At 42.0% G+C, this 22,927-nt stretch overlaps 1 long non-coding RNA gene across 1 annotated transcript; it reads right to left on the bottom strand.

Moving 5' to 3' along the window:
- Positions 1-21,168: 21,168 nt before the first annotated feature.
- Positions 21,169-21,550, bottom strand: LOC134097768 (uncharacterized). The gene is made up of 3 exons (XR_009940946.1): positions 21,483-21,550; positions 21,354-21,404; positions 21,169-21,286 (listed from the first exon to the last, which is right to left on the bottom strand). It is a non-coding gene; the product is annotated as an uncharacterized LOC134097768 (long non-coding RNA).
- Between the last annotated feature and the right edge of the window lie 1,377 nt (positions 21,551-22,927).

Raw genomic sequence — 22,927 nt, 5'->3', positions numbered from 1 at the left:
CAAAACAGATGTCAACATTTTTTAACTGTAAACTTGTCAGATTGGAACCTGCAATCAGTTTGCAGGATTTCAACAGCAAATCAAATTGCAGGATTCCAACAGCAAATCAGATTTCTGGATTCCAACAGCCAATGACATTGCAGGATTCTGGGAGCCAATCAGTTGCAGTATTCTCACAGCCAATCAGGGGGCAGCCGTGGCCTACTGGTTAGCCCATGGAGGTACTGGAGAAAGTGAATAAGTCCCGCCCCCATTCATTTCAATGGGAATGCTAGGCTAGTGAAAAGTGCCAAAATTGAACGATTTTTTCAGGCTTCAACATGGTGTTTCAAGAGGCTTGTTTCCGGTGCCGTTTTACTTAGCCAATTAAGTGCCAGGTTACTGACTGACGTAAGGTACAGAAGGAGAGTTCGTGCCCACACTAAGCTCGTGCATGAGCTGAGAGTGGAACAGTCACCAATCAGCATGAGGAGAAATTGGGAGAAATGGCACCGGACATGATGTATTTCTGGAAAATGGCGACGAGGAAGTGCCTTGCTAATCGGCGAAGCTAATCAGTCAAATCCTGACCCCCTGGGTTAGCCTACTGCATGGGTCTTCAACCTTTTTCATAGTTTAGGATTTAAGGCCTCTACGTATTATTCTATGCTTACTCAAACAGCAGGGGATGAGGCCCTACTAGCGCTCAAACACACATGGGAGAGGGACCTTAATTTGACATTGGAGGACGAGGTATGGTTAAAGATTTGCAAAAATGTCAAAACCTTGTCAAGGGATGCAAGAGTGCGTCTAATGCAGTTTAAAATCATGAACCGCTTTTACTGGACCCCCTCTAAGCTGTTCAGATTAGGTTTGATTGAGAACCCAAACTGCTGGCGTTGCAAATCTACAGAGGGCTACCTTTTACATACATTATAGTCTTGTGACAAAGTACAAGAATTTTGGTCATGGATACACAGTTTTCTTAGTGAGATCTCAGAGAGCCCCATAGAGTTTTGCCCCATACTCTTTGTCTTAGGGGATAACTCAGTCTTAGTTGAAGGGAGTAAACACATTAAAGGTTGGATCCAAACTAGTATTATGATAGGTAGGCAGATACTTCTCTGGGAATGGAAGACAGAAGAGGTGCCCTCAATTAAGGAATGGACTGCAGAAATGGCCAGAGTGACGGCTTATGAAAGGATGTCATTTAAGTTATTTGGTAAATTAGAGGTTTATTATAAATCATTTCTGGAAGAGGACAATACACAAAATTAATATGTAGGGAGACGCATGTGTTTATTTTTGTCATTTAAGTTATTTGGTAAATTAGAGGTTTATTATAAATCATTTCTGGAAGAGGACAATACACAAAATTAATATGTAGGGAGACGCATGTATTTATTTTTTTTATTCCTGTTTGTGTATTTTATTTTGATTTATCCTAACTACAGTTAATACACATTCATGAACAATGTGTGTCTTATTGTGTATACATTTGCCATTATTATTTAATGGTTATTCTTATTTCTAAATATAGTATATATTACTATGTCTTAAGGATAAGGCATACAGTTATATATTTGATATGGAATACATTGAGGTACAGTTAAGACGAAATTATTTGAGGCGGTGACTTGGGGGTTTGTGTGTGTATGTGAGTTTGTTTTTATTTAAGGTTTTTCTATTTGTACTACTATTATTATTATTAACAATATATAATAATTATTTTCTCTTATGGGGGGTGGGGGTGGGCATTTTATTTTGCTTTTTTCTACTTATGTATGTTTTTTGTTCTTGGTTATATAACTGTGTACATGATCTGCTGTGTACAATTTGAAATAAAAATTGTTAATTACAAAAAAAAAATTACCCTATTCACCTATAGTGTCTCGCCTTAAGAGTATTTGGATATTTTGTGATGGGGTGGTAGCATATAGCGCAAGCTACGACAAGCTAGCTGGCTTGTTGCAATGTGGTAGTATGGAGGCAGCATGTGATGGTAGCATGTAGCGTAGCACAAGCTAAACTAGCTGGTTTGTTTGTTGCAATGTGGTAGTATGGTGGCAGCATGGAGGGGAGTGTCTCCAGGACGCTGGTTTCACTGTTAAGCCTTCATGAGGTGTCGTGGGCCTAACTTAACGAAACATCGGTGAATGAGGGTGCCCACTTGATAACTCCAATGACATGCTGTATACCGTATACTGCTGTGGGCTTGGCCATTTGTCTTGTGTTTGTGACCATTGGTTAACAGATTGGTGATTAGCCTGCTTCTTTAAGTTAATTTTGGACAGGGGCTTCTTAATGTGTTTTTGCCTTGGATTTTGGCACAAGGGATTTTAACGTCTAATCCTGTGTATTAGTGTAACACCTAAGCTTTTCTCCTTTTGTTGGATTTTTGTTACTGTGAAAAATAAAAACTCAGAAGGAAACTGCAATTGAGTCTTCCTGTCTGTACTGTAACAGCTCTACTGTAAGTCAGTACATTTTCTACATGATCTCCTTGGTTCCAGGCCGGAGGAGTGCATTTTTTAATCCAACTTCAAGGTGACTTGCTGTTGCTAACCTAGCTTGTAAATGAAATAAAATAATGAAATGAGTGGAAATTGCTAAAAGGATAGGTGAAGCAGGAGCAGCGAGATATGCGTCCTACTCACTTGAGCAGGATGGACTGCTTTAACACCTGAGGGGTATTTCACAAAGGGCGAATTAAAGTGGCCACTTTTTCTGGGATTTGAGGCGTTACTTGGTGTCTCTGGTGCTTCCAAGCACATACAAACTTGAGAAAACAGCTATACATCAGACGTTTCAGCTAAACTCCAATAACTTGACATTAGGCTACTTTAATACGAATATTCAAACTGAACCATCATTGACTTGTCACACATACTTTGTTATTCCTTCATAACAAATTGCATTTTATCACTGGCAGTCGGAGACTTTCTGGTGGAGAATCCTCCATCACCATGTCACCAACACCAACTCGTATTCCCCATAGATAGTAACATTACAACCATGCAGCCCAATAACGTAACATGGAATCAGTTCTGGAGTAGGGTGTGGCCAACAACAGCTCATTTGCATTTAAGGTAACAGGCCCCAGAGTAAATCCTAGATAAGTGATGAAGTGCAGCTTTGTCTGGTCATCCTCGCTCAACAGGTTTCACTAACTCCAATCCAGGATGAGCGACTACAACAAGAAGCCCGATAGGTGCACATTCTTGTTTCTCCTCCAAAGAACTAGTGTTGATTTCATCAGACGAGACAAGACCTATGTTCGTCAACAACATATTTGAGTAATGCTCTGTTAGCTTTTTATACATTTTCATGTCTAAAACGCCTAACATCAAATGCAACTGCATAAAAATGGAATCCATTGTCTGAAATTACCTTGGTGTATTGATCCATACAATCCCAATGTGGCAGAAGTATACACACTCCCTATCTTTCAGATTCTCACAAGAGCAGCGCTTGTTTCTGTGGATGGCCTGGAGGTGAAGCAAGTCTGAGCATGGCTTTTTTTGGACATCAGCGGCAGAGATGGCATTAACCAATACTGAAAGAGAGAATATGGCAGCATTAACAGTGTTGGGGTCACTACTGTAAAACAAATGTAATCTGTTACATTACTTCTTTACTTTCTGTGGAAAGTAACTAATTACATTACTTTTGCATTGAAATGTGTCTATTGACACTATTATTGATACCGTCCCCTTCATGTGTTTTTTTTATTATTATCATTATTTCCTTTATTGACATTTGAAACAGTAGATAGCATAATCTAGTTTATTAAAGGAGAATTCCGGTGTGAAATTGAGCTTAACTGTACCGAAACATGTTAAGGTGTACTCACACGTGTTTTAGACGCACTTTCACTCACCCCCAGCATTCCGAACTCCTCCGTTTTCAGCCTAGCTTACAGTAGGCTTGAATCTATTAGATTGGGCATTACGTAGCCTATGCAGCTAAATCGCTATTTTTAAACCATTAAAAAGGTTCCAAGTAACTCCACACTGCATTGGTAGACTTCTGAGGGTCCTGACATTTAAAACGAGATACTGAGAACTTTGGAAATGCACAGGAAGTTTATTAAAAAAAGACTGTTTACAAGCAGTGCCTTCATAGAATCTCTCCGCTGGGCGCCATCTTGGAATCAAGTCGCGATAAGCCGACTGACGAGCACGAACGAACAGGAAGGACAGGGGAACATATTGCTAAAGTAATTCCATAGGAAATATATAGTTATACTGTCTACATGAGCATGATGAGTAACAAAGCTCAAAATGTTTGCAATATGTCCCCCTGTCTTTCCTGTTCGTTTGTGCTCGTCAGTCGACTTATCGCGACTTCACCACAAGATGGTGCCCAGCGGAGAGATTCTATGAAGGTACTGCTTGAATAAACAGTCTTTTTTAATAAACTTCCTGTGCACTTCCAAAGTTCTAAGTATCTTGTTTTAAATGTCAGGACCCTCAGAAGTCAACCAATGCAGTGTGGAGTTACTTGGAACCTTTTTAATGGTTTAAAAATAGCGATTTAGCTGCATAGGCTACGTAATGCCCAATCTAATAGATTCAAGCCTACTGTAAGCTAGGCTGGAAACGGAGGAGTTCGGAATGCTGGGGGTGAGTGAAAGTGCGTCTAAAACACGCGTGAGTACATCTTAACATGTTTCGGTACAGTTAAGGTCAATTTCACACCGGAATTCTCCTTTAAGTAGGCGCCTATCTAGAGGCTAGCCAGGTTGTGCTGTACCAGGCATTTCTTACAAATAATGACCATTGCTTTGTCTTACTGAAACATGCTTTCAAGTTCGCAAACAAGGCACCTCAGTGCTGCTTGGAGTAGGCTACAAACAAGCTGCACTTACAAGCGCAGCGGGAGCTGAGAATGTCAAATTGCACTTTTCCATCTCATGCATATGCATTCATAGGAGAGTCAGAGGAGATTGGGAGTTGCATGTAAAAAGATGGGAGGAGAAGTGTAAAATGTGCCTAATTAGGTATTCCCTCATATGTACTAAAACTGCCCATGAAAGCGCATGTCTATTTTGTACCTAAATATTTCCAAATTGTAAAAGCAGGTGTAAATGCGGTTGCGTCTATAAGACGCAAAAATTAGTAATCAGTTACCGTTACTGGTTACTTATTTTAAAAGTAATTGAATTACTAGACCAGTTACTGTTACTTTTATGTCTGCTTTTTTAGACCTATTTATTGTAATCAGGGCAACAGGCCTTCAAATCAAGCAGTAGTACAATAGTCCCTTTTAATACTTAACTTAATACAAAATAACTTAGTCATTCAACAGTGTTTTTTTTTTTTTTTTTACCACATTAGCCCCAATGAAATAATAGTGATTTTGCTCAGTTGAGGATGCATGTCATCGATAACATACCTAGCTATCATTTTATTCAGCTCTGCCCGGTTTATCGGCTGCACTGCGGCCAGTGTAAGTCTAGCTTTGGTTGTTTGCATGAAGTGGCGCCTTCAGCATTCGTAGGGCTGGGGTCTTTCAATGCTAATTGATTGATTTGATCGGTGTATCATTGTGCCACCCTTCGACGTCAGATTAGAAGCAAAATCTTGACTTCTTGTTTGCAGCGTTCATTATTCACAAAAGAGAGTAATGCAAGTAACTAACTTGTTTAAATTTCAGTCATTATAATTGCATTACTAAGAAATACTTAGTTACATGCTCCTTACCGACAAAAGTAGTGGGTACAGTAATGCGTTACTCCCAACACTGATCAAAAGCAACCTTAACTTTTGTTGGCCTTTCAAATGTCTTACTTTCACTTTCACGTCATCCAATTAAACTGTCCTACTTGCTAGGTTTTACCAATCTTCCTTAAAGAGACCCTATGCAACTTTTTCATAGTCATAAAATCGCTTAGAAATCGTTGTTTTGCTTGACTGACCAGTTTTATCGAAAACAGTCACATTTGCTCCCGCCCCTAGTGTCCCTATCCGATATTACAACCTTGCAACTTTCTGATAAACGATCGTCTGCTGTTTACTTCTGGAAGTCAGAGACGCGAAAGGAACAAGAAGAACCACGCTTGCAATTTATATATTTATATAAAGCCTATATATTATATACACGCTAAAGCTGTCGGGGAAGCTCTGCAGAGAAATATGCAAGCATAAAACGAGCGAAAACGAAAAACGAAACCGAAACCAGAGCTGAAATCGCCAATCCTGCATTATTCCTCTTTAAGCCTACCTTACATTGACAGACTTTGCAAAGATTTGGAAAAGATTTTTGAAAGACTACAGTCTCAGACCCTCTCACATCTAAAGACAATTCATTGAGTTTTTAGTCACAGTCTACTCACAGGCCAGTCTCAGATTAGGATTTTGCAAAGACTGTGGGTCACTATTTACAAGACTGCTGCTAGATTCCTTCAAATTATTTCCATGATAAAGTAAGTGGATGTAATGAAATAACTTTTTTTATTATAATTCAGTGTAAACACAACTATTTAAAAAAACTTAAAAAGGTGCCAATCTTAGCGGTTTTAAGTCCGTCGGAGTCCGTCTTTTTCTAGTTTTGCCGTTAAAGGGATATTCCGCCATTTTTGGAAATACGCTCATTTTCCACCTCCCCTCGAGCAAAACAATCGATATTTACCTTGTTCCCGTTCATCCAGCCATTCTGTGAGTCTGGCGATACAACTTTTAGCTTCAGCCTAGCATAGATCATTGAATCGGATTAGACCATTAGCTTCTCGCCTGCTAGCTTCATGTTTAAAAGTGACTAAGATTTCTGGTAATTTTCTCATTTAAAACGTGTCTCCTCTCAAGTTAGAAAGTGCAATAAGACCAACTGAAAATGAAACCTGGCGTTTTTCTAGGCTGATTTGACATGGAACTACACTCTCATCTGGCGTAATAATCAAGGCGACTTGCACACTACTGGCACTACTACTCCTTGTGGTCTATGGGGACTATTTTCAGATGCTGCGTACGATATCACTGCGCCTATGGTACGTTTGCAAGTTGCCTCGATTATTACGCCAGATGAGAGTGTAGTTCCATGTCAAATCAGCCTAGAAAAACGCCAGGTTTCATTTTCAGTTGGTCTTATTGCACTTTCTAACTTGAGAGGAGACACGTTTTAAATGGGAAAATTACCAGAAATCTTAGTCACTTTTAAACATGAAGCTAGCAGGCGAGAAGCTAATGGTCTAATCCGATTCAATGATCTATGCTAGGCTGAAGCTAAAAGTTGTATCGCCAGACTCACAGAATGGCTGGATGAACGAGAACAAGGTAAATATCGATTGTTTTGCTCGAGGGGAGGTGGAAAATGAGCGTATTTCCAAAAATGGCGGAATATCCCTTTAAGACAATATCAAACATGTTTGATGTTATCGGAAGTCTTTTCAGCCGTGGCTCATGCAAATAGTGACGTGAACATTAAAAACCAATAGTGACCTTGCTCCAACACGAAACCGGAAGGGGCTTATATGATTATTTGTTATTTCATTTCTTATAAATTATTAGAGTGCATGAAAAATGCACTTTATTGTTATCCGAATTATTAGAGTGCATGAAAAATGCACTCTACTGTTATCCAAACTATTCTTATTATTCTTCTTCTAACACCTTGTCCTAACCGGATCCTAGCGAGCGACTGTCAATGTTGTCTGTCTACACTGAATCCGTTAAATATGCCATTGTGTTGCGTCACAGGCTTCCATATTTCTCATTCAAAATAGCAGAGCAATGCGAGCGACAAAAAGAAAATAGAAACAGGGCGTCCGACAAAAGTTCTCTCAAAAACGTCGCGCTGTTCGCGTCGCTTCAGTCAGGACACTCCAATTGAAAACAATGTAATTAAACGGATTCTATCGCTAATGTTCGCTCGCATCGCGTACGGTTAGGACAAGGTGTAACGCTTTTTGTGCGTTTAATGTGGCTTCAACGGTTTAACTTTGAAACTTAATTAAAACTGTGTCGCGTAGATCTTACTTAGGCCATCCGGGCTTTGTATTTTTCAACTTTGTAACTTTTATATTTTTTTAACTATTTAATTAAAACTATAAAAATGTCCCCATTGACTTAACATTGTGATTATGACATCACAATTCCGATTAGAATCCTATGCCAGAACTCTCTCTCTCAGGCTTTTAGAATCCTATGCCAGAACTCTCAGGCTTCTAGAATCCTACTGTATGCTAGAACTCTCTCTCTCTCAGGCTTTAAGCATGCAGTCTTGCTCTAAAGGGGCATTCACATACGTCGCTACTCGCACATCGCTCCTCGCACATCGCTCCTCGCTTCCGTTAACTGTCAATCATCTCTATTTTACATTCTGATTTGGTACTCGCTTCACTCGCATCGCTGGAAGTTAAAATTATTTTAACTTCGTACCCGCCCACACCGCATCGCTAGTCCTCGCATCGCCTGTCCTGGCCACATTCAGCTAGAACACATTCACTTTACATTGACAGTTCTCGCTCAGAGATGGGCGAGTAGCGACGTTTGTGAATGCAGCTTAATTCGGTTATTAAGTGATGATGTAATAATGGGATAATAAATAGTTTTCCGGGTCCAACGGCTTTCAAACTCTCATGTTATTCTCCATAGACAGTAAAATAAACTATTATTTTCCGCTATTCTGACTAGCCTTTAAGAAAATTTTCATCTTATACAGACTTGTTGCCTCAACCTAATCAAATCTATATTTTTCGCGGAAGCCTGGACGTTACCCATTCATATATCATCTGGCTGCATAGCTACAGTGATTACTTAATTAAAGTTTAGCAATTTTGTTTTAAAACCGCTAAAACGAAGGTGGTGATGACAAAGTACAAGTAGCATAACCCGTCTGGCTGCGCTAATAAACGTCTTTTCACAAAATAGCTGCTGGGTCCGTGACGTCGGACTTAACCACCGAATAAGACTACAGATCCTATTCAACTGTTCCCTGTGCCCAAAACTGTTTCAAAATAAAAATCCTCACTACCATAATTCACTATCAAATCGTTCAACCATTTAAACTACTCAACTATTTAACTGTTCAGCCATTTTAACTGTCAGTTGTCATCAACTGTTTAAACTACTCAACTATTTAAACTACTCAACTATTTAACTGTTTGGCTATTCCAATTGTCAGTTTTCATCAACTATGACGCCCTCCAACTGTTTCTACTGCCTGAAACTGTTTCAAAATAAAAGTCCTCACTAAAATAATTCACTTTTAATCAATTCAACTATTTAAACTACTCAACTATTTAACTGTTTGGCTATTCCAACTTTCAGTTTTCATCAACTATGACTTCATCCAACTGTTTCTACTGCCTGAAACTAAATTCACTACTAATTAATTCCACTATTTAAACTATACTCAACTATTTAACTGTTTGGCTATTCCAACTGTCAGTTTGCATCAACTATGACTTCATCCAACTGTTTCTACTGCCTGAAACTAAATTCACTACTAATTAATTCCACTATTTAAACTATACTCAACTATTTAACTGTTTGGCTATTCCAACTGTCAGTTTGCATCAACTATGACTCCCTCCAACTGTTTCTACTGCTTGAAACTGTTTCAAAAATAAAAGTCTTCACTAAAATAATTTATTAATTCAACTATTTAAACTAATAATAATAATAATAATAATAATAATACATTTTATTTGAAGCGCCTTTCAAGACACCCAAGGTCACTTTACAGGGTTGCAAAATCATCACATAGAAAATAAAAAAGAAAAGAAAAATGTTAAATGTCAGTTAGTCAGTCCATAAGCTTTTTTGAAGAAATATGTTTTCAGTCTACTTTTAAAGACAGTGATTGAGTCAGAGTGTCTGATGTAGTCTGGCAATGAATTCCATAGCTTGGGGGCGATTTAGCTGAAAGCCCTCTCTCCCAGGGTGCAGAGGTTCACATCAGGGACACGTAGCAGGCCTGCTGAGGAGGATCTCAGAGGGCGGGCAGGAGTGTACACTTCCAGGAGGTCAGTGAGGTAGGTAGGGGCGTTGTTGTTTAGGGACTTGTATGCCAGGAGCAGGACCTTGAAATTTATTCTGTAGGCAATAATTCTCTATTAAATAGCTCAACTATTTGAACTACTCAACTGTTTAACTTTTTGCTCATTCCAACTGTTAATTGTCATCAACTATGACTCCCCTCAACCTTTTCTCTACTTCACCTCTATCTTTGTCTCAATTTTCATGCACTCGTAATTCCCTGGAATTGCTTTCTCTAGTTAGTCTAATTATTCTACGTGACAGAACAGCTCTATCTGTTAGGGATGTCCCACATGAAACAATGCTGCAGAAACGTGAAAAAAATGACTTTGATATGAGTAGGCTATCATGTTAGTTTCTGTTGATGATGATGTGTAGCCTAGTGCACGATGGAAATAATTTGAAGGAATCTAGCAGCAGTCTTGTAAATAGTGACCCACAGTCTTTGCAAAATCCTAATCTGAGACTGGCCTGTGACTAGAAACTGGATGAATTGTCTTTAGATGTGAGAGGGTCTGAGACTGTAGTCTTTCAAAACATTTTTCCAAATCTTTGCAAAGTCTGTCAATGTAAGGTAGGCTTTAGTGACTATGATTACCCTAGCAACATCCTACCAACCACTTCAAGTACCTTGAATCTTGAATTTCTCCTTGGGGATCAATACAGTATCTATCTATCTGAGCAAGTTTCTAGCAATGGTGTTACATGCACTGATATTTCCTTCTGGAAATGCGTTTTGAGGTATATAGTTCTCTTCCAGTCTATAATTTGACTCGAAACACTTGGTTCAAACTTTGATGTGTAGCTCTTACATGAAATATTTTTTTGTGCCATGACTTCTCATTTTTATGTGGTTTATACTTTTTGAAGTATTTGATATTGAGGATTCCGGCCCACGTCACTATTCCTTATTGTTCCCATAACAACCAGCATAGAGATATTAACAATGCCATTTTGGGAGTAAAAAAAATGGCGGAGTCCAATAGCGATACACCTGCAACTGAATCAAAGTTTGCTTCATTGAGTATTTTAAATAACCTGGTGCAAGGTGATCGACGTCCTAGACCTAAAGTATAGGCCTACTGTGACACTAATTATTTGGTTAACACCACATCTTGATAAACGCATGACCATTTAAGTTTGAAGACTATTTGGCTGGACTAATGTATCGATAGCACTGTAGGAAACACTGTTACTTCTATTATCGGTCCTAAACAGTGCTACTGTTCCTCAGGCTTGAACATGACAGGCAGTAGCCTACGTTGAAAAAACAAAAATATGTGCCTGGAAGAGTCGACATACTCTGTTAGCAGGTGCATCCAAGCTGGCAGCACTCACAGATCATTCAAGCGAACTGTTTTGACTGGCTATTGTAGGCATATAAACGGGAGCTAGCCTAGGCCAACTCTGGTTTTTAGGCTAATTGAAATAATTTTTTTTCCATTTGGTAAAATGACAACGTGTTGACTGCTACCTAACCTGACTCTCGCCAGATCCTTGTAGTTCGCTGAGCTTCACACAAGGATCTGGGACTTCTCGATAGGAGATGTATTTCTGAAGCCGGGGCCTTGTAAAAAAATCCTTGCATGTGATTTGATAAACCACTTGTCCGTTATCTTGAATGACGTGCTAGGCTACTTCAAGCTCTTGCCAAACCCGGTCGGAAGAAGAGTGAAAACATCCTTGCCACCAATAAATGCCTTCAAAACCATTCTCTGTTCATCTTTTAAAGAAAAAAATACTCAATAGATTCAACGAAACGGTTGAAATAGCAGAATCAATGTCAGCACAAGACTCCTCGCTGCGTGCCGCCATTGTTGTTTGAATCAGACACCTCGGTGCTACGTCACATGTATGAAATCCCCTCCGGCGATCCTGATTGGTTCATTATTTTTTGCTCCCTGGAAGGACGCATTGTCCTCGAGCCCAGACCCTTGTGTGGAGCTCAGCGAAACGCCTCTGGTGGAGCATGGCGGAACTACAAGGGTCTGGCAAGAGTCAGTCTATATGCTACCAGTTGTCTATTACAAACTGGCGTTTTAGTTAGCAGGGTTCATTAGCTAGTAACTTATTAGCCCACTATGTTTTTCTAAATTAGGCCTACAGAAACCTTAACTAAGCTTACATCAAACTTGGATTAAACTCTGAAAGACATCATGACATTTACTGGATATCTGAGAATGTTTCTCCATGGACAACTAAGCAGGAGAGAAGAATGACAGAACATCTGTTAGAACTGACATGACAGCTGGCTACTTTTAAGGCAAGCTAAGATCTTCTATGAAGTAAATCTATGCAAAAACTGTTTGGAACTGTAGTGTGATAACTGAATGTAGAACAGTAATGCCTTACACTACTCTGTTACTGACACATATAGTGTGATTACAGTAACACAATACTTTGTACTGTGTAATGTTATTACTTTGTAATAATTTCTTACACCCAACTCAGTTTCTGTAATTCTACAATATATTAAATTAGGTTGATATGCATTCAGAATTAGCTTGAAAGGTCTGAAGACTGTTTCTGAATAGATATAAAAAAGACTGTGAAACGTGTCAATTTTGGCGTTAGACCGTTAAGGGTCTGCTAAACTTACAGTAGGCACATTTGTGTACATCTTCAGCCATACTTTTTGATTATGTTGTCCTCTTAATATGTCATTTTTAGCTATACTTATGTTGATACAAGTTTTTAGAATGCCAAATATTGAAATATGCCAAATCTTTTTGCTTTGCAGAAAAAACAAAATCCACGGGGACATTGGATCAACTCAGAACCACAGAACATTATGTGTATAGTGTCAGAAATGAAGATGTATCTTCAAGTTATTTAAAGTAAAGTAATGAAATACCTCAGAATAAAATGGCTTAAAAGTCTGCTTATTAAAGGCTGGAATCCACTTAAATGCATTCCATAAATCACTTAACCTAAAAATGAAGGTTGTTTTCCATTTACAAAGCCAGCCAGGTCTGTGTACAGTTCAAACACTGAATTGGAGAGCTACACCGAGTTTTGACAAAAACAATTTGGGATTAGAATCACATACGCTATTTTGAAATGCAGGTAATCGAACAAAAAACATATAATATTAAAACCATAAGATCTTCCAGTTTTACCTTCTTGATGCAGTATCAGAACCAGAGTGCCCATCAGGATATAAGCAGCTGTGAAATGCATTCTTTCTCGAAATTATAGTCAACAAAATTGAAGGAATTTACCAACCGAGGAGCAGCAGTATAGCATACAGACAGAAAGCAACCCTCTCCTGGATCAGAAGGAGGTGTGGAGTTGAGAATGTACAGGGAATCCAGAGTTTGCGCCTCATTTTTCTTACACCTGGTGTTTCAACACACAGACTGTTGTAAATGCAGTCTCAGGATTTCCTACTCTCTAAATACATGTGTGTGTAGTATGGGATGTGTGTGGGATGTGGTGTGTGCATGCGTGTGTGCGTTCGAGTGTGTGTGTGTGTGTGTGTGTAATTTTATGACTAACATGTTTAACTACTACATCAATATTGGTTAATACAGTATGTGTGCTTCCATGCATCAATTTGCATGTGCATATGTTATTTTGACAAAGTTGAATGTCAACTTTCAAGTAAAGTATTCCACCAAACAAACTCGAAAAGCATCTGTGCTGAATCAGACAATGATGTGAATCAACATCATAAACATCAATCCCCAGGACTAGATTGCAGCTCATATATAAGTAAATGAAAAGAAACTGTTAAACAACTGAAGTTACCATCCGAGTTCTGCCTAATGAGAACAGGTTCCTGGCTGACATATGCCTCATGTTATGTGTGTACAGTATGCGTCCCTCTCTCTTTCTCCAAATTTGCTTGTTTACACCTATCGGTTTAGAGAGGAATTCATTTATATTTAGTTAACCTCTCAACTCCTGTCTCCATAACATAATGTTAACTTAGTGCACATTGTATAAGATTAGTGCTCAAGACAATGTAGCATTTCATCCTTAGTTTGAACGTGAACAGTTTGAAAAGAGAGAAAACACTGGGATTTTTTTGTCTTGAAATTGGGTAGCTGTGTAGCACCATGCCTTCACAAAAACCAAGGGAAACCCATTGTGGTAAACCTACATCTTAATTAAAGCAATAATGATCTGTTTGAAAATCTCTGCTGGAACATCTGTGTGACAGATTTTCTGTATTTTTTTTTTCAGCGTACAGGCTATATGATACCTTTCTAACCAAAGTTAGATCAAACAGATACTGTACACATAGTTCATTTCAGTCACTATCCTTTGATAGTTTTATACGTCTAAATAAAAGATAAATCAGCAACAACACCGTGGACCTTGTATATTGTCAGATCCGTTGTAAATAGGGCCTGTAATGTAATCACAGTAGGTGCATTGAGAAGTATTTCAAGCTAAACCACAAAGCCAATATAGTCTCACCTCAGTCCTATTTTGCTTACTTTCTGACTTCTCATTACTTGAAATTAAATTTACGTTTGCATTCAAGGGGGATAATTAAAGACTTGGGAAAACACAAAACATGTTAAGTCATGGAACCCCAGGCTACAGCAACCATACATTTGAGGAAGGGGGAGGTGGAGAGATGAGAACACATCAGAGGAATAGAAGGTAGTTTATCCTGCAACATCCTGTGGGAGGGACATAATGAGCCTGTTATACTCAGTAAATGCAACTACTGACTTTAAGATACATGTATTACAGGCAGTAAGTGTAGCTGAATTAAAATGAATGGAAATCAACAATTACAATCAAGGTATAACCAGCAAGTGTAATAATCAAAAGTTTGGATTTAGTCGTTTATTGAAATAAAAGTCTCAAAAACTTGCTAACCTTGATACCAGAAAATCAATGGGGGAATTGTCAAAAATGTGGTCTTTTACGTCGCAGTTTAGTGGTTCGGAATACACTAGTTTCCAAATATGTTTTAAAAGCGAATGTACCAATGGCACTTTGTGAGAACAATGAAAGAAAATCCTAGGATTTCAGTCCTCTCACCTTCAGCAGGCCCATTCAAAAAACCCATTCAACTCTATTTGCATTTGAAAGAGACACTCACTAAGTGACCCATTTAGTCTAACTTTTTTCCAACTTGTAGTAAAACTACATAACATGTTTTAATGTTCTTTTTACTTATATGGAGCCAACACCGTTGTTTTCAAGTTTCAAACTTCAAAAGTCTTAGTGTCTTTTTTTACCTTTGACCTTTAACCTCTGAAAATCGTTTTATGTTTACACTGAATTAAAAATAAAAAGTGATTTCATTACATCCACTTTACTCTCATATAATTATTGTGGAGGACCTCTAGAATATAACCATATGTGCCTGTACATATGGCTCTGGACTCTTACCTCACTTGGTTCGTGTCTTTTAATTTGATGTCGAGTAGCGACTACGTCATTGATGTTGCAAATGTGAGAACGCACATTGTTCATTTAAGTTATGAATGTTAATACGGAGGTTTTGATATTGTTATCCCACTACGGAATACAGTTTGTGGAGTTGTGCGTTGATGAACGAAGTAAGTGTAATACAAACTTGGGTAACATTTCATAATAAGGGTCCTTAAAGAGAGTGTCTTAGTGTGTTTGGCAATTATGAATAGCTGATGCTTAATAAATGCATTATTCCTTGTGGTCGTGCGGTGTATGGGACGCAAGGATTGCAATTCAAGTATTTCTGACTCTTTGATCTTCTTCCACGGCCGCTCGCCACATTGGTGTCAGAAGTGGGATTTAAAAGGAAAAGATGGAGAAACAGATAAAAGAGTTAGAAAAATCCATCAAGCAAAACTTTCGTCTCCTGGACGATTTGGAGAAACAATGGTCGGGGCCCATTCATCGTCAGCGCTTTCCAATTCACCCTGATGGTTCCAGTGCTCCACGTGCATATCGCCCCCTAGAGGTTGGGAAAGCTACTGCGGGAGAATTACCGCTGCCTGCTGCCCCTGGCCGCGCCCCACTGACTAGGAGGAACACTGCTGGTGACACCCTCCTGTCTACCACAGGCGCTGCTGCTGCAAATGAACCACCATCACTGGTAACCACCCCCAGACCCTCACACCCTGCAGCCGTGCCTAGGACACCAGCCAAGCTTCCTAAGTACAATGGGCTGACACAGCTAGAGCCGTATCTCTCTCAAGTGCAGCTAGCAGCATGGCATGGTGGCTGGAGCAATGAAGAAGCCGCCACTCATCTGGCCCTGGCATTGGAAGGAAAGGCGTTGCAGGTGCTCCTCGACATTGCCCCAGCAGAGCAACGTGACCTACAGGCTTTGACCCTGGCGCTACAGAGGCGGTTCGGGCAGAGACTCCTCACCGACCAGAGCAGGGAGCAGCTAGCTAGCCGTCACCGCCAAGAAGGAGAAAGCCTAGGCACCTTCGCTGCAGATGTGCAGCTGCATGCACAACGTGGTTACCCACAGTTCCACGCTGCTGCCCAAGAGTGGTGCTCTCAACAAAGTCTACTCCGCAGAAGGGTTCCACGGCACAACCACACGTCAGGATGGCAGACATCAAGGTAGCTGATTATGGTGAGGAAGAGAAGGATGTTGAAGAGGTTTATCAAGTCCAGCCTTCACACCAGCAGTCTCAGCGGTGGCCTCAGTCCTCCAGGCGCTGTACACCTCTCCAATCAGACCGTTGTTACCGATGTGATGAGCCTGGCCATGTTGCTCGAAATTGCCCAGCCCCCGCGCCAAAGACCAGAGCCATCAACCCCACGGGAAACGGCAGCGGAGTGGCTCAGTGAGGGGACCACCACTCCAGTCGCCAACCCCTCTCCAAGGCCAGTATGCACTGGTTGGCTGTTTCGGTCACACCAGGGGACTGTATCTGATTTGTGAAATTGATGGCCAGCGCTGCCGGGCCCTGGTAGACACGGGGTCTACCATTTCCTTGGTGCGGCCTGGCATCCTCCCAAGCACTACTGGCCCTCTCCCAGAGGCGTGGTCCCCAACTAACACCCAGCTGATGACAGTGACAGGAGAGAGAGCGGACATGAGAGGGAAGAAAGGACTGAGAATCCAGGCTGGAAGCCTGGTGCTGGTGCACGAGTTCTGGCTTGCCAACATCCGAGACCCATGCATCATTGGACTGGATTTGCTGAACCGTTGGAAAGCCCTTGTTGATGTGTCAGGGGCAACCATTACCCTGGGCACAGAGACTCTGACACTCCAGTCTGATCGACGGAGGAAGAAGCTGCCCAATAACCAATGCACCAGCCACCAAGCAATGGCTCTGCAGGCGCCAAGTCACTGTGCATCACCACCTGCCAGCACACTCGCCAGCACCCCTGAACAGCCGCTGCCTTCCCCAGCCTCTATGTCGGAGTCAGCTGTTTCCCCCTCTACTGAGACGGCCGAGGCCATACAGGACTTGTGGCAACGCAGCAGAGATGGCCTTAACCTACAGCAATGCTGTGAGCTGAAACAGCTCCTTGAGGACTACAAGGACATCTTTGCTGCAAGAGACGAGGACTGCAGGCATACAGGTTTGGTCCAGCATGCTATTGACACTGGCTCTGCCAAGCCCATCCGTCTACGCCCTCATCGGCTGAGTCTCGCCAAACGGCAGGCGGCGGAGGACAAGATCCGCGAAATGTTAGCTGCGGGAGTAATTGAGCCCTCCGACAGCCCATGGGCAGCCCCAGTTGTCTTGGTGAGGAAGAAAGACAGCAGCTGGCGCTTCTGCGTGGACTATCGACTCCTTAATGCCACCACGAGGAAGGACTCCTACCCACTCCCGCGCATTGACGATGCCCTTGACTACCTCCTGGGGTCCAGCTGGTTCAGCTCCTTAGACTTGTGCAGTGGCTACTGGCAGGTGGAGCTGGCCCCAGATGCAAGACCAAAGACTGCCTTTACCATCGGGCAGGGGCTGTGGCAGTTCCGTGTCATGCCTTTTGGGCTCTGTAGTGCCCTGTCAAATCTGCGGGAGGTTTTCCTCGCCATCCGGCAGGCTGGGCTGCGGCTGAACCCTGCAAAGTGCCGCCTGCTGACAAGAGAGACAGAGTTCCTGGGTCACATCGTCAGTGCCCGCGGTGTAGCCACCAACCCAGATAAGGTAGCTGCTGTCCGCAACTGGCCCACCCCAGCTAACATCAGTGAGCTGCGAAGCTTTCTGGGTCTGGCCTCATACTATCGCTGCTTCATCAGAAACTTTGCAACTATCGCCAGCCCGCTCCACCGCCTGACTGACAAGGGCCGACCATTCGCCTGGGATGATGCCTGTGATGCAGCCTTTGCTCAACTTAAGAAAACACTCACAGAGGCCCCAGTCTTGGCCTACCCTGACCCTCAACAGCCCTTCATCGTGGACACTGATGCCAGCAACGTAGGGATCGGAGCTGTCCTCTCACAACAGGCGGAAGATGGAGAGCGTGCAGTGGCCTACTTCAGTCGTGCCTTGAGTCGGGCAGAAAAGAACTACTGTGTCACCAGACGCGAACTGTTGGCAGTGGTTGTGGCGCTACGACACTTCCGGCCATATCTGCATGGCAGCCGCTTCCTTGTCCGCACAGACCACGCCTCACTGACATGGCTGCTGAACTTCAAGCACCCTGAAGGCCAGGTGGCCCGCTGGTTGGAGGCCCTCCAGGGGTATGACTTTGAGATCCAGCATCGGGCGGGGCGGCATCACAACAACGCTGATGCGCTCTCCGGGCGCCCCTGTGCAGCATTGGAGTGTCGGTACTGTCAGCGGCAGGAAGAACGGGGCCAGCTGACAGCAGTGGTGGCGACTGCCAACCTCACTGCCAATGAGGAGGGGCAGCTCCCATTGACTACTGAGCAGCTGAGGCAGCAGCAGGAGACAGACACCACCCTGGCGCTGCTGAGAAGCTGGCTGGAGGTGGGGCAGCGTCCTGCATGGACAGAGGTGTCGGCTCTGGGGCCCGAGGTGAAGGCCTACTACTCCCAATGGGGCAACTTCGAGCTTCACAACGGTTTGGCCTACCGGAGATGGCAGGCCCGTGGAAGGGGAAACGACCTTCTCCAGCTTCTAGTGCCCCGAGCACTCCGCTCCCAAGTTCTCCAGACCGTCCACGGCTCAGTAGGAGTGGGGCACTATGGGAACGCCAAGACCCTCCACCGCCTTAGGATGAGATTCTACTGGCCTGGCTGTCGGCGGGATGTGGAGCTACATGTGCACTGCTGTGACCCCTGCACCGCCCAGAAAAGACCAACACGGCGCTCCCATGCTCCCCTGCAGCAGTACTTAGTGGGAGCCCCAATGGAGCGAGTGGGAGTGGATATTCTTGGGCCCTTCCCGGTCACTGATTCTGGGAACCGGTATGTCCTCGTGGCCATGGCCTATTTCACAAAGTGGCCCGAGGCATATCCGGTGCCAGATCAGAGTGCCCTCACATCAGCAGAGAGGTTGGTGGAGGAGATGTCAAGTTAGAAAGTGCAATAAGACCAACTGAAAATGAAACCTGGCGTTTTTCTAGGCTGATTTGAAATGGAACTACACTCTCATCTGGCGTAATAATCAAGGCAACTTGCACACTACTGGCACTACTACTGCTTGTTGTCTATGGGGACTATTTTCAGATGCTGCGTACGATATCACTGCGCCTATGGTACGTTTGCAAGTTGCCTCGATTATTACGCCAGATGAGAGTGTAGTTCCATGTCAAATCAGCCTAGAAAAACGCCAGGTTTCATTTTCAGTTGGTCTTATTGCACTTTCTAACTTGAGAGGAGACACGTTTTAAATGGGAAAATTACCAGAAATCTTAGTCACTTTTAAACATGAAGCTAGCAGGCGAGAAGCTAATGGTCTAATCCGATTCAATGATCTATGCTTGGCTGAAGCTAAAAGTTGTATCGCCAGACTCACAGAATGGCTGGATGAACGAGAACAAGGTAAATATCGATTGTTTTGCTCGAGGGGAGGTGGAAAATGAGCGCATTTCCAAAAATGGCGGAATATCCCTTTAATGTTCAGCTACCAGGCAACACAGGTTCGGGGTCACAGAAAACCAGAGAGGCATGTATTCCAAAAATAAACTCTTATTTATTTACATTAAAAACATGAGTGAGTTCTCTCCAGTGTGGGTTCGCTCAAGTCAGTATTACTCTCCAGTGTGGGTTCGCTAACAGCAGTAGTACTCTCCAGAGTGAGTTCGCTAAAGTCAGTAGAGGTGACTATTCAGGGAATGAGACACTCGTGAATAAGTAGCACTCCAATGCACAGCACTCAGTTGTCACAGCAAACAGTGAAATCATCACAATCACTCACGCAGGCTTATGGTGACAAATCATGACACGCAGTGCAACAAGCTAGGAAATAGCGTCCACAACCGAACTGAATTCGTCGTCACTCTGGAAGCAAACAGCAGCACACCTGTCGTCACTTCAGTTAAAGGAGTCCTAGAATTCAAAACCACATTCACCTTGTTCCTGTTGAATTTAGGCTGCGAGCAGTGTCCAAAGGACAACACCAAAGACTTTACCGCGTCCCCCGCCTGCTTTCGTATGCAAATTGGGAAATAGAAACAGCTGTGTTGAAATGCTCCAATCTGAACAGAGCTCAGATAACACGTAATAGGCGCCCATCCCCCTTTAGATACACCCCCTCTCATTTGCATACCTTAGATTAATAATTCTTGTTAAACTGCTCTTACGATGCTAGTATCTAGATATGTGGTCTATGGCAGAGACGTTGTAATGCTAGCGTTATTACAGCTAACTTTGGAGAGTTACTATACTAAGAAATGTACTGATAAAACTTACCAATCTAACACATTCATTCTGTTGGGGAATCTGCTGCACTTCATCTTCGTCAGAACCTTCTTCTGACTCGGTTTATACATGTATGGCTGTATTCCTTATTTAAATCCATTGTTGATAGCTTTATCAAAGACTTTGGCTTTATTTACCAGCAGTAAACGTAGTTTCACTTTGCTCTAGCTTCAGACCGGTGGATTGATCGAGCCAATCAACTTTCAGGACATATCGGCCAATAGACCAATCAGCGCGCATCTCATTTGAATATTCATGAACTTGCTGAGTGGGCGGGAAAAACAAACTGTTTCATTGCAAGGCTTATTTATGACCTTGTATTATGCGATCTAGCAGTGCTCCTGGGGCGTTTTCAGCCCCACAAATTTACATATGACATTATTTAGGCTCAAAGATCAATTTGTAATGGTCAAAAAATGCGTTCTATGACTCATTTAATCAAGTTCGTGGTGGCTAAACACAGCCGGTTCAACAACGAAATGAAACAAACACCACAGACACAAAACAGGACAAAACAGCAGCGTTCGAACTGGAACCAAGATGCCTTGATGTTGCCGCTCCCTGTTACGCCCGAGATCTGCTACACAAAGAACATTTAAACCCACGCAAGTTTACATATTACTTTAAAAACGGTTAACGTGACCTACCGCTCTGCTGTGGTCAGTCATAAGGCCCATGTTCAGCGACTAGCTGCACTCCTAAACCCCAATGTTTGAGTTAGCCCACTGAATGATACAAACGTAGCCAATTACAAACACAATACCACAATCACCTACCGAGAAGTCGGCGGACACACGGAACCGGCCAGAGGCGAAGCCAATACGGGGAGCGGTGAAGGCTGGAGTCAGGCAACCGATGGAGCTACGACAGGGCCGGCCCGCCGCTTAGGCAGTATAGGCAAATGCTAAGGGCGCCGCACATCCAGGGGGCGCCAGAAATGGAGGGGAAAAAAAGTGTGACTTCCACTATTCTTAAAACTGATATGACAATGTCTTAATAAGCCCACATTAATTCCACTGCATAGCCTACTAAGTAAATACTAGTAATAATAGCCTTCTTTCCTAAGGCGCCCGCGCCCCCGTCCCCTTCCCTGAGAAATTACCTGTGACGGGCGAAAAACTTCTCTGTCGGATTGCTCTGAAAGTTCTAGTCACAGGCGTGACAGAGCACGATTTTAGCTTTCCTATGGTATTATGTAGGCCTAGGCTACTAGTTGCTGTGATAAACGTTTCGCAAGAAAAACCAACGTGCTACATGAAATGTAAAACATTCTGCACATTACTGCGACGGCCAAAAAAATGCAAAATGCATACCCATTCTTCTGTGTTGAATTGCTCACGAACTTCTAATCATAATGATAGCATACATATCCCCGGACAGAGCACGGTCTTAGCTCTCCGATGGTATTAAATACTAATTGACATAATAAACAGTTTGCGAGAAAACCAATGTGAATTTAGGCTACATGAAATGTAATCATTTGCATTCCATCTATTACTCTCAGTAGAATCTCGCCTACATGACAAACCATACATCAAAATAAACGACAGACCTTACCAAATACAAGGATATGAAGCATTCATTTGTACAATAAGCCATTCCCGAGTAATCCAGTTTTTAAATTGCTGCACATTTCTACTTGGTTTTGAACATTTATTTAAACGATATAGAATTACATCGAAAACATAACCATTGCTTCCAGATATTCCTATGCATTATGCCTATTTTAGACTAGTCGAAAACCATGATAAATATAATTACAGTACTCTCACGTTCTTAAAGTGACAGGCACTGAATTCGACCTACAGTGTAATGGCATTAAAGATAAATATAAGTCGATATGACAATCCTGTCAAATTCAAGTCAAAATAAAAATCAATATGAAATAGTTAACTTATACTATATGAATAAATGTGTATGTCTAAATATGGCAATATGAATTTCAAAATGTTTGAGATACAAACATATTATAGTGTGTGGGGATTATATGCCTTATAATGTCTTTGATCTACACAGGTGTGATGAGGAGCTCCAAAATAAAATCAAGAAAGTATTACAATTCTTGACTTGATATCATTTTTAAATTGTGACACATTACAATTATTATCATGTATTTATCTATTTTCATTTTCATAGATAGATAGCCTACCCATTATCTATGATTATGTAAGTAACTATTATTGTATTGAATTTGAGTTATCAGTCTACAACACCACTACAA

This window comes from Sardina pilchardus, chromosome 12, assembly GCF_963854185.1.
Source record: "Sardina pilchardus chromosome 12, fSarPil1.1, whole genome shotgun sequence".
Taxonomy (NCBI): domain Eukaryota; kingdom Metazoa; phylum Chordata; class Actinopteri; order Clupeiformes; family Clupeidae; genus Sardina; species Sardina pilchardus.
The sequence above is the reverse complement of the archived record's forward strand: the minus strand, read 5'-3'. Positions and strand labels throughout refer to the sequence as shown.